The following is an 18531-nucleotide window of genomic DNA, read 5'->3' as shown; positions in this document are numbered from 1 at the left end:
CCCCTAGGCCCGAAAATCGATTTTTATCAAATTTCTTTGCATCTTAAGCCTAGCCAAACCCTGTTTACTCTTATAGCAACTCCAAATCCTACTATTTCACACATTTATCATCTATTCTATAACTTATCCAAAATGGTCCCTTTAGGTGTTTTTATGCTAACACCTTTCACAAAAGTTTTTTATATCACACCCAATGTAGCGACGCAAAAATTTCGCTTTGGTCACTAGTTGAGGCGATTTATTGAAAATTTAAAAATTGACTTTTGATTTTATTAGAAAGGGAGTCGCCACCGATCTTTTTTCCTAGGTGTGATCGGACACCTAATAAATCCTCTTTTTTAAAAAGAAAATTTATTTTTTTAAACAAAAAAGAAGGCCGAGTTTAGGTCTACGTCAAAAGCCAGAGAAAAAATAGGGTTCGGGAGTCAGTTACGCGCGATGAAGGTATTAGCACCCTCGCAACGCCCAAAATTGGTATCTCGTTAAACATATGTTGTCTTAATTTTCAAAAATGTAAGTTCAATGTAACATTTAATCATGATCCGATCAAAACACGAGAATTTTAATAATTTCGATTTCTTTTGAGAAGGACGTTCCGTTTTTAACACCAGCCAATTGATATTCACCCAACATAGCGATGAAATCGATGACTTAATGTTAAATTGGTGCGTTGCCTTATTTATTGAAATAAAAAATGAATGAAAATATTTTTAAATAAAAATAAAAGAAAACTAATATCGATGTTGAAATAAAATGTGATCTTATAGGCTAAATTCGGAACAGGCAAATAATAATAACAAGTTAAGAATATACGAAGCAAATATGTAAAACATTAACAATGTATAAGTGATAATAATAAAACAATAGCAAGGCATATGGTATTAAACATGATAATAATAGTAATAATGTAAACATAAAATAGTAGTGAACATATGTATATAAAACATATAATACTAGATTAAAAATATATACAATATATATTGAAAACAATAATAATATAATAACTAATAATAACGATATATAAATATACATATATGTATTAAAATATATACGTAATAATAAAAATAAAAAGTGTATACATAGTATTAAAAATATGTACGTAAAGATAATATAATATAAAGTGGAAAAATAATGATAATAATATATTAATAAAAGAAAAATATATATATACGTATATATACCAAAAATATATTCATAATAATAGTATTGAGTATTAAAAGTATATATATAACAAAGACAAAAATATATGCATAATATAGTATTGAAAGTATTTACATGGAATAATATAAAAATGTATGAATAATGTGATATTAAAAATATATACATAACATATAATAATAATAATAAAATATATATAATATTAAAATATATATATACATAATATATATAATATATACATAATTAGTATTAAAATATATACATAACATATACATATTAGAAATGATAATGATATTTAAGAACAATACTATCAATAATACTACATAAATGTGTACATACATATTAAAAATAAATTCATAACAATATTAAGAGTATGTACATAATATAATGTTAAAATACATACATAATATAGTTATTAAAAATATATACATAAGATAATATGTAAGAAAAATATAATATAGTATTCAAATATATACATGATATATATAAAATACAATATTAAAAGATATATATATATATACGTAACATATAAAATGCATATATAATATAATGTTAAAATATTTACATAATATATACATACATAATAATAATGTTGAAAACACCTATTAATAATATTACATAAATATATACCTATATATATATTAAAGATATATACATATTTAATAAAACATACACTAATATTAATAATAATAATAAGGATAATATAAAAATATATATACATGAGATAACATAAAAATATATGAATAGTATTGTAACACCCCGAACCCGAGACCATCGCCGGTGTCGGACACGAGGGGTTAACAAGCCAAGTTCACATGTTTTGCCCACCAATTTGACATTTCCAGTCAGGCTGGAAAACTGCGTCACCGTCGCCTTAAAAATCATATCTCGAGTTTCAAAATTCGGAAACTGGTTTCATAAATTTTCCCTGAATTTAGACTCATATATCCATCCATGGATTTATTTCTAGAATTTTTGGTCGGGCCAATTGGTACAGTTTATTAGTTAAAGTCACCCATGTTACAGGGATCAACTGCTCTGACCTTCGTACGTTATAACTTGAATATCTCTCTGTACAGGGCTTTAATACTGGTTTCGTTTATTTCTAATGAAACTAGACTCAAAATGGAATCTGCACATATAAGGCACGACTCCTAATTCTTTCTGGATAATTTATAGTAAATTTTTAAAGTTGCGACAGGGGACCCAGAAACCGTTCTGGACCTGTCTCACAATAGCTTTAATATCTCTTAACATGTAACTCCTATGACCATTTCGTTTCTTCCATATGAAAATAGACTCATCAAGGTTCATTTACATAGCTTATTCACTATTTAATACCATTCCTACAAATTTTGGTGATTTTTCACATTCACGTCACTGCAGCTGGCAGCATCTCTTTTTAAGGTAGGTCTTACCTATTTTGTAGTCTCCATGAACCAACTAGTCTTGCCATACATAGGTTCATATATGATCATTTTAACCATACCAATGGCTGATCATGTGACCAACACTCCCATTTCCAATCCATAATCACATCATGACACCATATATATACATACAAACCAAAAATAGTCCAAGTTCATGCTTCCTTTTACGAGCCATTTTCGCATGGCCGTATACATATACATCACCACATTTTTAAACCAACAAGGGTAGTCCTATACATGCCATTTCAAAGTTCAAAGAAAATTTATACCAAAATAGAGGCGTTGATAGTGTGGATGACTTGACTTTATTGATCCCGGATCCGATTGCTATCGAGCGAAATCTATAAAACAGAGAGCCAAAGTAACGGGTAAGCATTTTATGCTTAGTAAGTCTCAAGGAATATAATCAACTCTAATTACAGCAATACATTCACATAGCCAAATGCATCATTTCATTAATACACATTCTTACTTCACACTTCATCATTATATACTTTCACAAAGTATCAATCAATTCAATAACTGAAATTCATTAGTCGATTGAGCGAATGTTGCTCAAACATGTCGACTTTCCAATGCACATATAAACGTACCTTATTCTTTGGGCTTCTCGAGTGTACTAATTGAATTTATTACAGCAACCAACACTCACCTCCAGCCCAAGATTCTTCGGAATATAACCGGATATAAGCATGTGCACAAATGCCTTCGGGTCTTAGCCCGGATAGAATGACTCGCACGAATGCTTCGGGTCTTAGCCCGGATATAGTCGCTAGCACAATTGCCTTCGGGTCTTAACCCGGATATAATTTCCAGCATAATTGTCTTCGGGGCTTAGCCCGGATATCATTCAATTTCTCATGCACACATACATCAATAATCATTGGACATACATATTTCATTTTCGTTACTAAGGCTCAAACACAATTATAATCATTAGCATAATCGCCGGGACTTAGCCGGGTAGAATTCAATACTCATACACACATAAATCAATAATCAAGACATCCATATTTCATTCCACATAATTCAATTAAGGTCACTTCTTGAGGACTTACCTCGGATGTTGTCGAACGGCTTTTACGGCTATTCGATCACTTTTTCCTTCCCCTTGTCCAATTGTGGCCCTCTTAGCTCTTGAGCTAATTCAAACAAATTCAATCTATTAAAACCTCATTGTGCTAGCTTATGGCGAATATGACAAGGAGTTTAAATGGTCATATGGCCACTCTTTAGCTTGAATACACAATGGTCATGCACATTTTATACTACATCAAGCAATTCAATACAATTTATTCGAGCATCAAGGAAAAGCTAAGGCCTTCAATAGGCTACCCAAGGCCGAATATTCATGTACATGTTGAGGCCAATTATGCACTTAATACCTCACAAAAACAGCATGCATTTTACTAGTTAATGCTTTGCATATTGTTGCTCAAAACTTATAATATAGCATCAAGCACTCATATGTGTGCTAGGCGAATGTGCTTGCAATTTCACATTCATTCTTCAACATCTTCTTCTTTAAACAAACATATTCATCACTTAGTTCATAACCAAACATCATGTGCAAACATATATATACATATATGAGCATGGCGAATTTCAAGGTGTCCATAGCCATCCAAAACACAAATTTTAAATAACATGCAAGAAGCATGAACCATGCTTATGAATGCATCATGGCGAATATGACAATCATGCTCCTTTTCAACTTCAATCATGATTAAACAAAAGAAAACTCAAAATCTTACTCAAGAGTAGACAATCCATCATTGCATGCATCATCATCAAGCTTTACACTTAGCATGCAATGGCTTTATCACCATAACAACTTTGGCCAAATACCATTTCCATGGCATAACAAAGATTTGAGCCATGGCTAACATGCACATCAAGTTAGCAACCAAAACATGCATGAAACTCCTAACACAACCTCATACATACCTTAATCTTGATGCAAACTTAGCCAAATCTCCTTCTAGATCTCTTCCAACCCAAGCATGAAGCAAAAATCCTCCCCTTTTCCTTAGTATTTTCGCCAAGAAGTGAAAATAGATGAACAATTTTTTTTCTTTTCTTTCTTTAGGATATTCGCCAAGGGCTATGGAGAAAGATGAACACTTTTTTTTTTGTTTCTCATCCTACTAACATTATTTTTTTTTCCATACTCTTATTTTATTATTTCTAACATCCACCACTAGCAAAACATGTTTAAGACATGTTTTCTTTTGCCCATATTCATCACCATGGCCGCCACTTCCTCTCTTTGGGTAAATTGACATGCAAAACCATACTTTTGCATGCATGTACTATTAGACCTTTGAAGATTGGCCTATCACCTTTCAACAATGTTTCATATAAGTCCATCTAAATAAATTCACATGGAAATGATCAAATTAATGCATGCAACTTTCACACATGCATTTGCTAACATCATAAATATATAATATAACTTCTAATTACTTATAAGACTCGGTTTAACGGTCCCGACACCACTTCCGACTAGGGTCAAATTAGGGACGCCACAACTCTCCCCACTTAAGAAATTTTCGTCCCCGAAAATCTTACCGGTAAATAGGTTTGGATATCGCTCTTTCATAGAGTTCTCGGTCTCCCAAGTAGCTTCTTCTATCCCGTTCTTGAGCCATAACACTTTCACTAGCGGAACCTGTTTGTTTCGCAATTCTTTCACTTCCCGCGATAGGATACGGATCGGTTCTTCCTCATAACTCATATTAGCTTGAATTTCAATTTCTGATGGACTAATCACGTGCGATGGATCGGATCTATAGCGTCGAAGCATCGAAACATGAAAGACATCGTGAACCTTTTTGAGTTCAGGGGGCAAAATCAAACGATATGCCACTGGACCGACTCGCCGGATATCTCATATGGCCCAATGAACCTCGGGCTCACTTGCCCTTACGGCCGAATCGAGTATCTTTTTCCAAGGCGATACCTTGAGAAACACTTTATCACCCACCGATACTCGATATCCTTACGCTTCAGATCCGCGTCGACTTCTCGACGATCGGAGGCTATCTTCGACTTTCACGGATTACTTTCACTTTCATTCAGATCTCTAATCAAATCCACCCGAAAATCTTGCTTTCACCGAGCTCGGTCAAAACAATGGTGTACGGCATTTACGACCGTACAAGGCCTCGTAGGTGCCATCTTAATACTTGATTGAAAGTGTTGTTGTAAGCGAATTCAATCAACGGCAAATACCGCTCCCATGAACCACTAAACTCGAGGACGCAATATCTTAACATATCCTCAAGTATCCGAATTATCCGCCGGATTGACCATCGGTTTGGGGGTGAAAGGCGGTCTGAAATGCAACTTGGTACCCAAAGCTTCTTGCAACTTTTTCCAAAATCGCGAGGTAAATCTCGGATCTCTATCCGACACAATGGAAATAGGCACCCCGTGTAATCTCACAATCTGAGAAACGTACAATTCGGCTAATTTGTCCATTGAAAAATCCGTATGTACGGGGACAAAGTGGGCCGTCTTAGTCAATCTATCTACCACGACCCAAACCGCATCCTTCTTACTTGCTGACAATGGCAGTCCGGATACAAAGTCCATTGTGACTCGATCCCATTTCCACTCGGGTATCGTGATTGGTGAAGTAATCTCAAGGCACCGATGTTCGCTTTCACTTGTTGACATATTAAACATCTCAAACAAAGTCGGAGATGTCTCGCTTCATACCATGCCACCAAAACCGACGTTTCAAATCATTGTACATCTTCAGACTCCGGGTGGATTGCCATTCGGCTACAATGGGCTTCATTCGAATTATCGAAATGAGTTCAATTCTTTGGAACACACAGACGACTTTTGAACCTCAAACAATCGTCATCGTCGATTTGAAATTCGAGTCCTTGTTCGAACACACTCACCCGCTTTGCGCCAACTCGTCGTTGACTTTTGAGCTTCTCGAATTTGATGTATCAATAGTGGTTTGGCTTTCAATTCAGCTACTAACACACTATCGGATCGAATGACAAGTGCACGCTTCATCGCTCAGAAGCGAATAATGATTTACGACTCAAGGCATCCGCAACCACATTCGCCTTTCCGGGTGATAGTCAATGACCAGCTCATAATCCTTTAACAGCTCGAGCCAACGTCTTTGTCGCAGATTTAAGTCTCTTTGGGTCATCAAATATTTGAGACTTTTGTGATCCGAGTACACATGGCACCTTTCACCAAATAAGTAATGTCGCCAAATCTTTAAGGCGAATACGATGGCGGCCAATTCGAGATCATGGGTCGGATAATTTTTCTCGTGTGGCTTTAATTGCCTCGACGCATAGGCCACAACTCGACCTTCTTGCATCAATACACAACCTAACCCAAGTAGGGAGGCGTCGCTATAGATGACAAACTCTTTGCCGGACTCGGGTTGCACTAGAATTGGGGCTTCATCAAATAAGTTTTCATTGATCGAAACTTTTTGGCATTTCTCCGTCCATTCGAACTTAACATCCTTTTGGAGTAAGCGTCATCGGCGTGGCTATCGTTGAGAAGCCTTTACAAATCGTCGGTAATAACCTAAGCAAGCCCCAAAAGCTCGAACCTCGAGAATATTTCTGAGGCTTCCAATTAAGTATGGCTGAAATTTTATTCGAATCGACTCAAATACCGATCAGATACCACATGACCCAAGAAGCTAACCTCTCTTAACAGAACTCACACTTGCTGAACTTAGCATATAATTGCTTATCCGTAAGATTTGCAAAGACTAACGGCAGGTGTTCAAGATGTTCGGTCTCATTTCTTGAATAGACCAAGATGTCATCAATGAACACGACTACGAATCGATCCAAATATGGTCGAAGATCTGATTCATTAAATCCATAAATACCGCAGGGCATTAGTGAGCCCAAACGGCATCACTAGGAACTCATAGTGACCATATCTCGCTCAAGGCGCCTTGGGTACGTCCGAATCTCGGATTCGCAATTGATAATAGCCCGATCTCAAATCTATTTTTGAGAACACCGAGGCTCCCTTCAGTTGATCGAACAAGTCATCAATACGTGGCAACGGATATTTGTTCCTTATCGTCGCTTTATTAAGCTGACGATAGTCGATGCACAGCCGCATGGTTCCATCCTTCTTCTTCACGAACAACATTGGCGCACCCCAAGGTGAAAAACTCGGGCGAGCAAAACCTCTATCCACCAATTCTTGCAACTGAGCTTTCAACTCCTTTAATTCCGTTGGTGCCATACGATACGGAGCTATCGAAATTGAGTGGTACCGGTACCAATTCGATGCCAAATTCTATTTCTCGAGCAGTGGTAAACCCGCAATTCTTCGTGGAAAACATCCGGTATTCACAAACCACGAACGCATTTGGGTTTCTTTTCGATTCCTTGACATCGAAGTACGTCGCAAGGTACGCTTCGCACCCTTTTCTTACATATTTCGGGCCACCATCGCTGATATTACAGCTGGCAACCCCTTTAAGTCCGTAGACTCAACCCGAATTATTTCATTATTCGCGCACCTCAAATCGATAGTCTTGCTCTTGCAATTTACAACCGCATCGTGCATGGTCAACCAATCCAACCCAAGAATAACGTCGAACTCATTGAACGGCAAAAGCATCAAGTCCGCCGGAAAACAAGAACCTCGGAACACTAGGGGACTTTTCTTGCACACTTTGTTGACAAGCACGTAATGACCCAAGGGTTTGACACCAATTACAAACTCGAGAGACTCAATAGGCAAAGTCTTCTTTGGATGCTAAGGTTTCACATATATATGAATGAGTAGAACCGGGGTCAATCAAAGCAATCACATTTGTATTGAAAAGAGTGAAAGTACCGTAATGACATCCGGAGGCAGCATCCTCACGTGCGCGTATGGCATAAGTCCTTGCAGAGCACGAGCCTCGGATCCGATGGTAGCATCTCTAGATCCTCTCGACCGCCAACGACATTGCCCATATTTCTAGGTGGCCTACCTCGGCGATGGTAGCACCCGGGTTTCCACTCGACTTACATTCTGCTCATGCATCCTCGGGCAATCCTTCATAAAGTGGTCGGCCGACCCACACTTATAGCAGAGCAATCACGAAACCAACAGCTCCCGAATGCCATTTGCCACAATGTGGACACTCGCCCTCTCTCGGCGATCATTTCCACCATCGCGATCGAAGTGACTCGTGTGGTCACAGGGGTCGATCGCGTCCTCGTCTAGAAAAGCCCAAACGCCTCTAGACCGGCTCGCATCATCTCGAAATCTCTTTGATGCTTGTTGAAGAGACTTTCCGAGGACCTCTTTCGAATTCTCCGGTTCCCACATCGCTTTTTGTTTCTCCTTTCTAAGCTCTTGACTTTACAAGCTCGCTCAACAAGTACTACGAACTCTCGTATCTCGAGAATGCCAACGAACATCCTTATATCATCATTCAACCCATCCTCGGCGTTTACACATAATGGCTTGGACGAAATGCATTCTCGCAGCATCGCTAAGCCTCACAAATTTTCGTTCGAGAGTCGGAATCGACATAGAACCTTGCTTAAGGTCAAGGAATTCCTTCGCTTTTGGTCGATGAATCTCGATGATATACTTTTTTGAACTCGGTTTGAAAGAATTCCCAAGTCACTTGCTCTCTAGGTACCACAGTCGAGTACTCCACCAATAGTAGGCGGACTCACGTAGCAAGGAGATGGTACACTTTAAGCACTCATCGGTGTATGTGGATAGCTCATCGAGCACCGGATAGTGTTATCCAACCAAAATTCAGCTCGCTTCGGCATCATCATCATCCGTAGCCTTAAATTCAGTGGCCCCATGTTTTCAATCCTATTGATCGGGGCTTACTTGACCTTATTTGGTCGATCACGGAGGTATTGTAGGTCTGGGTTGCATTTGTCGGGAATGGAGGTTGTGGAACAGCCGTGTTAGTTCGAATGTATTGATTAAACCATTCGTTCATCACACTATAAAAGGCTTGCCTAGCCTCGTCATTCGGATTGCTGGCCATAGGTTGAGAGTCCGCCGGCGCTGTCCCTTGCGCGGGAGCAGGCGCCACACTCTCCACATCATCAGCTATCGCTCGGTTGGGATCGGGATCCATTGCTATAAACAAACACAAAGTCAAATTGTCAGAAATCACCACACTATCGAGTCATCATTTAATGGCATGTATAGCTAGACCCCAAACACATCACGGTAGTCCTAGAATCGACTAAACCGTGACTCTGATACCAATAAAATTATAACACCCCGAACCCGAGACCATCACCGGTGTCGGACACGAGGGGTTAACAAGCCAAGTTCACATGTTTTGCCCACCAATTTGACATTTCCAGTCAGGCTGGAAACTGCGTCACTGTCGCCTTAAAAATCATATCTCGAGTTTCAAAACTCGGAAACTGGTTTTGTAAATTTTCCCTGAATTTAGACTCATATATCCATCCATGGATTTATTTCTAGAATTTTTGGTCGGGCCAATTGGTACAGTTTATTAGTTAAAGTCACCCATGTTACAGGGATCGACTGCTCTGACCTTCGCGCGTTATAACTTGAATATCTCTCTGTACAGTGCTTTAATACTGGTTCCGTTTGTTTCTAATGAAACTAGACTCAAAATGGAATCTGTAAATATAAGGTACGACTCCTAATTATTTCTGGATAATTTATAGTAAATTTTTAAAGTTGCGACAGGGGACCCAGAAACCGTTCTGGCCCTGTCTCACAATAGCTTTAATATCTCTTAACATGTAACTCCTATGACCATTTCGTTTCTTCCATATGAAAATAGACTCATCAAGGTTCATTTACATAGCTTATTCACTATTTAATACCATTCCTACAAATTTTGGTGATTTTTCACATTCACGTCACTGCAGCTGGCAGCATCTGTTTTTAAGGTAGGTCTTACCTATTTTGTAGTATCCATGAACCAACTAGTCTTGCCATATATAGGTTCATATATGATCATTTTAACTATACCAATGGCTGATCATGTGACCAACACTCCCATTTCCAATCCATAATCACATCATGACACCATATATATACATACAAACCAAAAATAGTCCAAGTTCATGCTTCCTTTTACGAGCCATTTTCGCATGGCCGTATACATATACATCACCACATTTTTAAACCAACAAGGGGTAGTCCTATACATGCCATTTCAAAGTTCAAACAAAATTTATACCAAAATAGAGGCGTTGATAGTGTGGATGACTTCGACTTTATTGATCCCGAATCCGATTGCTATCGAGCGAAATCTATAAAACAGAGAGCCAAAGTAACGGGGTAAGCATTTTTATGCCTAGTAAGTCTCAAGGAATATAATCAACTCTAATTACAGCAATACATTCACATAGCCAAATGCATCATTTCATTAATACACATTCTTACTTCACACTTCATCATTATATACTTTCACAAAGTATCAATCAATTCAATAACTGAAATTCATTAGTCGATTGAGCGAATGTTGCTCAAACATGTCGACTTTCCAATGCACAAATAAACGTACCTTATTCTTTGGGCTTCTCGAGTGTACTAATTGAATTTATTACAGCAACCAACACTCACCTCCAGCCCAAGATTCTTCGGAATATAACCGGATATAAGCATGTGCACAAATGCCTTGGTCTTAGCCGGATAGAATGACTCGCACGAATGCCTTGGTCTTAGCCGGATATAGCCGCTAGCACAATTGCCTTCGGTCTTAACCGGATATAATTTCCAGCATAATTGTCTTGGGCTTAGCCGGATATCATTCAATTTCTCATGCACACATACATCAATAAACATTGGACATACATATTTCATTTTCATTACTAAGGCTCAAACACAATTATAATCATTAGCATAATCGCCTTGGGACTTAGCCGGGTAGAATTCGAATACTCATACAAACATAAATCAATAATCAATACATCCATATTTCATTCCACATAATTCAATTAAGGTCACTTCTTGAGGACTTACCTCGGATGTTGTCGAACGGCTTTTACGGCTATTCGATCACTTTTTCCTTCCCTTGTCCAATTGTGGCCCTCTTAGCTCTTGAGCTAATTCAAACAAATTCAATCTATTAAAACCTCATTGTGCTAGCTTATGGCGAATATGACAAGGAGTTTAAATGGTCATATGGCCACTCTTTAGCTTGAATACACAATGGTCATGCACATTTTATACTACATCAAGCAATTCAATACAATTTATTCGAGCATCAAGTAAAAGCTAAGGCCTTCAATAGGCTACCCAAGGCGAATATTCATGTACATGTTGAGGCCAATTATGCACTTAATACCTCACAAAAACAGCATGCATTTTACTAGTTAATGCTTTGCATATTGTTGCTCAAAACTTATAATATAGCATCAAGCACTCATATGTGTGCTAGGCGAATGTGCTTGCAATTTCACATTCATTCTTCAACATCTTCTTCTTTAAACAAACATATTCATCACTTAGTTCATAACCAAACATCATGTGCAAACATATATATACATATATGAGCATGGCGAATTTCAAGGTGTCCATAGCCATCCAAAACACAAATTTTAACTAACATGCAAGAAGCATGAACCATGCTTATGAATGCATCATGGCGAATATGACAATCATGCTCCTTTTCAACTTCAATCATGATTAAACAAAAAGAAAACTCAAAATCTTACTCAAGAGTAGACAATCCATCATTGCATGCATCATCATCAAGCTTTACACTTAGCATGCAATGGCTTTATCACCATAACAACTTTGGCCAAATACCATTTCCATGGCATAACAAAGATTTGAGCCATGGCTAACATGCACATCAAGTTAGCAACCAAAACATGCATGAAACTCCTAACACAACCTCATACATACCTTAATCTTGATGCAAACTTAGCCAAATCTCCTTCTAGATCTCTTCCAACCCAAGCATGAAGCAAAAATCCTCCCCCTTTTTCCTTAGTATTTTCGGCCAAGAAGTGAAAATAGATGAACAAATTTTTTTTCTTTTCTTTCTTTAGGATATTCGGCCAAGGGCTATGGAGAAAGATGAACACTTTTTTTTTTTGTTTCTCATCCTACTAACATTAATTTTTTTTTCCATACTCTTATTTTATTATTTCTAACATCCACCACTAGCAAAACATGTTTAAGACATGTTTTCTTTTATATATTCATCACCATGGCCGCCACTTCCCTCTCTTTGGGTAAATTGACATGCAAAACCATACTTTTGCATGCATGTACTATTAGACCTTTGAAGATTGGCCTATCACCTTTCAACAATGTTTCATATAAGTCCATCTAAATAAATTCACATGGAAATGATCAAATTAATGCATGCAACTTTCACACATGCATTTGCTAACATCATAAACATAGAATATAACTTCTAATTACTTATAAGACTCGGTTTAACGGTCCCGACACCACTTCCGACTAGGGTCAAATTAGGGACGTCACAAGTATGATATTTAAAAATATATACATAAGATAAAGTTACAAATAATACATAAAAATATATACATAATATCTATTAAAAGAATATGCACATAATATATATACATGTATTAAAAAATAATAATAATGTTTAAAAAATAATTATTAATAATGTTACATAAAAGTGTATATATATGCATGTTAAAAATATTAATTGAAGCTAAAACTAATACTAAAAAACTAATGATATGATATAATATAATATAATATAAAAATAATAATAATAATATGAAGATTAATAATAGTAATAGTAACCATAATGATAATATATACGCACATGAATAGTATTAATAATAATAATAATAATAAAATAATTAATTTTAATAATAAAGTAATTAAAAAAAGATCGAATCAAATTAAAAATACAAGACTTGGGGAGAAATTGAAATAAAAAGAAGGGAAGGGGACCTATTTCAATGCGCACAAATAGTGGAGGGACTAAAAATGAAATAAACCCCTCCACCCAAAACGCGCAGCAGCATTGAGGACCAAATTGGAAAGTGCAACAAATTATAGGGCCAAATTAAAATACATAAAAAACCTGATTAAAAATCATAGAAAAAGTGGAAGGACCGCGCCCGCAATTAGCCCGTAAGAGCAAAAACAAGCTGATCCTGAGTGGGTTGGGTCGGGTCGACCTGCTCTAGGGCAAAACGACGTCGTCTTGGGGTTAAAAGGCAGCCCCCAAAACGACGTCGTTTTGGGAGGCTATAAAAGGTCAATTTTTTCAAAAAAAAATCATTTGTAACCAAAGTGAAGAAAAAAAGGGAGAGAGGGAGCTAGGGGAGATTTTCGGCCACAGGGCTGGTCACCGTCCGGTCTCCAGACCGTCACCAGCGCCAGCCCCGGCCACCATGCACAAATGTAAAAATGAGAGGAACTATAAAAAAGGGGATTCGAAATATATATAAAGAAATAAATATCACCTTTTGCTCCTAATTTGATTCTGTTTTTGGATCGTTTTTGTTGTTTTGATTATGTTCTCTTGATCTTTGTGATGCTTGATTCACGATTTATGAGCATTTGTATTGAAAACTATCGTTGTATTTTGAAACTATTTCTACTTTTTTATTGATGTCAAAAAAAAGAACCGAACCCCCGAATGGCTTGTTCATTCGGCTTTTATACCCTGCTTACAAGCTGTTTTCTATTATTTTTGCTGTCTTTTCCTGTTTATTGCTTGCAGGTACCACTTGAGGCATGAAGGCAGTGGGGCGGTCCTGAGCAGTGGCCGGTGCTGCAGACTTTGGTGACAGTGTCAGCACAAGTGGGGTGATTAGGGTTTTAGCTTTTTTGAAACCCTAAATTTGGCTAGTTAGGTCATTTGGGCTCCGGGTTTAGGGTTTGGATCATAAAAGGGTTTAAAATTGGGCCAATTTTCGCCTACAACACCCAAGACTCATATTCTTCCATAAAATTTTAGAAAACACCCTAGATGCTCTCATGGAAAAACTGTAGACTTTCAATCATTTTGCAAAATAGTACCCTCATTTGAAAGCTCATGCTTAAAGGGGTCCAAAAATGTAAAAATCTTCAAGAAACTCATTAAAGTCACTTACTTGTGAGTGCTTCAAGTTGCTAAAAAATTTCAAGCTTTCAAAGCCCCTAATTTTTTTGAAAATTCGGTGGAGAAGAAGATGGAAAAAAATGATATCTTTTTCCCTTTATTTTATTTTTAATCAAGTCAAAATTGGTCACCAACACACCTAATTTTGACAAATTTGTCTCCTCATTGACTCTATGGCTGGCTATGCCTTCTTCCAAGGGTCTATTTGCCTTTTAAAGATCCATAATTTTGGTTCTCTAACTATTTAACACCTTTAGCTATCAATTCAAGACTTTTGCACTTTATGCAATTTAGTCTTTTTTCACAACTGGGCTCATAAACGCTAAAATTTCTTCACCAAAATTTTCATGCACTCTTAAAAACATGCTATAAGATCTAAATAATAATAAAATAATTTCTCTGACTTCAAATTCATGGTCCCAAAACTACTATTCTGACTAAGCCCTAAATCGGGCTGTTATAGTGACATTTCATGTCTCCTAAATAGATTCTCCGTTCCTTGACAATGGTCACATGATTGGCAATATTCATGAGCATATTTGAAAAAACTTGGCCAATAGAATCCCGACTGAAGCACTTTAGTTGCAATTCTCATTCCTTAAAAATGTCCTCCATAAGGAGTTGAATGAAAATGCTCCAAAATACTGTGTATTTAGTCGTTAAGGACACAGTTCTGAATGATTTGGTCAGCACATTGTTTAAATAAGAAGGGTTCATCCCAATAATAATTCTTAGTATCATGAAGAAATTTTCGCCTTTTGTGGGTGTTTAAATCAGGTGGCATCACACCACTCACAAAGAAATTCACTATATCGATGTACCAAGGTAATGCCTTGGCAAATAGCAATTGTTCGTCCAGAAAATATTTTTTAATAAAGTTATTATTGACATCTACATTACCCAATTCTATCATTGACAAATGATCAGCCACTTGGTTTTCAATCCCCTTTTGGTCCCGAATTTCCAAACCAAACTCTTGAAGTAACAATACCCACCTAATCAATCTTGACTTAGCATCTTTTTTATGCACCAAGTACTTAATAGCCTAGTGATCTATGCAAACTGTGACTTTGGCACCCACTAGATAAGGATAGAATTTGTCGAACGCGTACACCACAGCTAACAGCTCTTTCTTCGTGGTGGTATAAATAAGTTGTTCATCCATCAGAGTTTTGCTAGCATAATATATTGCATGCAGTATTTTGTCTCTCCTCTGCCCAACACTGGTCCCACGGTATAATTGTTGGCATCACACATGAGTTCAAATGGCAAAGTCCATTATGGAACTACAACAATTGATGTTGCTAGCAATCTTTTCTTTAATTCCTCAAAAGCACCTAGGCAATGTTCATCAAAATCAAGGGATCTATTTTGTTCCAGCAGTGCACATAAGGGTTTAGATATCTTCGAGAAATCCTTAATGAATCTTCAACAAAATCCTTTATGACCTAGAAAACTTCTAACACCCTTGACGCTGGTGGTAGGTGGCAACTTTTCGATTACTTCAATCTTTGCTCTGTGTACTTCAATTTATCACTATGATATTCTATTCCCTAAAAAATTCCCTTCATGAACCATGAAATGACATTTTTCCCAGTTTAAGACAAGATTTGTTTCTTCACAGCGGCATAGAACCAATTCCAGATTTTCAAACAATCTTCAAAATCGTTGCCAAATACAAAGAAATCATCCATGAAAACTTCAAGGAATTTCTCCATTGTATCCAAGAATATAGCCATCATACAACACTGAAAAGTCTTCAGGGCATTACATAATCCAAACGGCATCCATGTAACAGCCCGTTTTTAGTGAAATCAAAACAGTGATTTTGAGACCACAAATTGAAGTCAAAAAAATTATTTTAATATTATTTTATCATCTGCAGCACAATAGAAATATTGTATAAAAATTTTGTTAAGAAATTTTACCATTTACATGCTTAATTTGATAAAAGGACTAAACTACGTAAATTGCAAAAGTTGAGTTCTAATAGCTAAAAGTATTAAATAGCTATAGAACTCTAAAGTGGAGGTCCTTATATGGTAATTAGACCATTAATATGTTAGTGGATGATAGTGGCTTGGCAATTTTGTAATTTTTAAAGATTATATAGGTTAATTAAGTAAATTGGGTAATTAAATGATATATTAATAAAACAAAACAATTTTTTTGTTATGTTCATCTTCTCCAAAAACATCATAGTCGATTCTAACTTGAATAAAATAGAGCTAGGGTTTGGCCAAGCAAAATCCAATTGGTAAGTGATTTTTGCCCCATTTTTAGTGATTTATATGTTTCGGAGATCGTTGTAGCTTAATCTAACTAGCCCGGTGACTAATTTGTGAAACTGTTAAAGTATTAAGATTTTTCCATTGATGAATATGTTTGATTTTTGAAGTTTGATGATAGAAATGAATTTTTTTTGTTAGATAAACAACTTTTGTAAAGGAATTTTTGATGAAATTTTCAAATAGGGACTAAATTGAAAAATAGAAATTATTATGAGGTGAATTTGTGAGTTTGTGAAATATATGTACTACTATTAGTATGTTTATAATTCAGCTAGGCTAAGGTAGGGATAAAATTGAATGAATTTCATTTTTTAAGCCTAGGGATTAAATTGCAAAGAATTAAAAATATAGGGGCAAAATGGTAATTTTGTCAAAAAGTGTGTTAGACTAAATTGAATATGAATTATATTGAATTGAATTAAATTTATTCGTATAGATCTTACAAGACCTCGTACGGAGTTAGATCGAGGCAAAGAGAAAATCTCGAATTAGTCGCCTCTGAATCTACGTACACTCATCGACGTAAGTTCGTGTAATTAAATTGTACATTTATATGTTTCAATTGCTTTATATGTATGTGAATTGTCTAATTTCCATGTATGGATACTGATAGCATATTCGACGATGTACGACGACTACCGAGCCCAATTTGAACCTTAGGAATTCGTAGGATACAAATGACATGTCATTAGGGTTACTGATTTCAGCTCGTATGAGTTTAACATTACTTATCTAGCATGAGCTTACCATTATTCACCTCAAAGGAGATTACAGTTATTCAGCTTGGAGAATCTTACCGTTTACAACTCGTAAGAGCATACCGATTCAGAGCTCGTACGGGCATACATGTACAGGAATTGACGGATTACAGTTGAGTACACCCTGTGTGTACTACCCGTGTATCCAAAAAAATTCTAAATGGTTCAACAGGCACAGTTCTGTTATGAGATTATATGAGTTTGATATGGACTATTACAGGTATTTACATGAAATACATGAAAGTGCTGTTACATGATACACTGATATATGAAATGAATAATACATGTACATGAAATGTGATTACTTGTTGAATTCATCCATGTGTATTGGATTTTATATGTGATTTACATGGCTAATATGCTGGCGAACATGTGTTTAGGATTTTGGCCAAATTGGTTGGGATATGCTATGTTTACTTACCTAAATTGTGGTTAACTGGTAAGTTAAATTATGTGTTATACGAACTTACTAAGCTTAAATGCTTACTCTGTGTCATTTTTTGTGTTTTATAGTGATTCAAAAGCTCATTTGGGTTGGAAGCTTTTTGGAGCTATATCACACCATCCATCGGCTCTTTTGGTACTTTCAGTTGTTTAATTTTGGTTATAATGACATATATAGGTTATTTCGGCAAATGTTGGACTATGTGCGATGTTATGGTTATGGCTATATGCTTTGGCTTATGTTTTGGTATATTTTTCTATGTATATATAAATGGCCTTATCATGTTTGATATGTGGTTTGGTATGGTTAATATGTGAATTGATTTATGTTTGATGGATGAAAATTAAATGGTAGTTGAATATGCAAATGGATATGTATTATAATTTGG

This window comes from Gossypium arboreum, chromosome 4 (assembly GCF_025698485.1).
Source record: "Gossypium arboreum isolate Shixiya-1 chromosome 4, ASM2569848v2, whole genome shotgun sequence".
NCBI lineage: Eukaryota > Viridiplantae > Streptophyta > Magnoliopsida > Malvales > Malvaceae > Gossypium > Gossypium arboreum.
Note: the sequence above shows the minus strand (reverse complement) of the source record.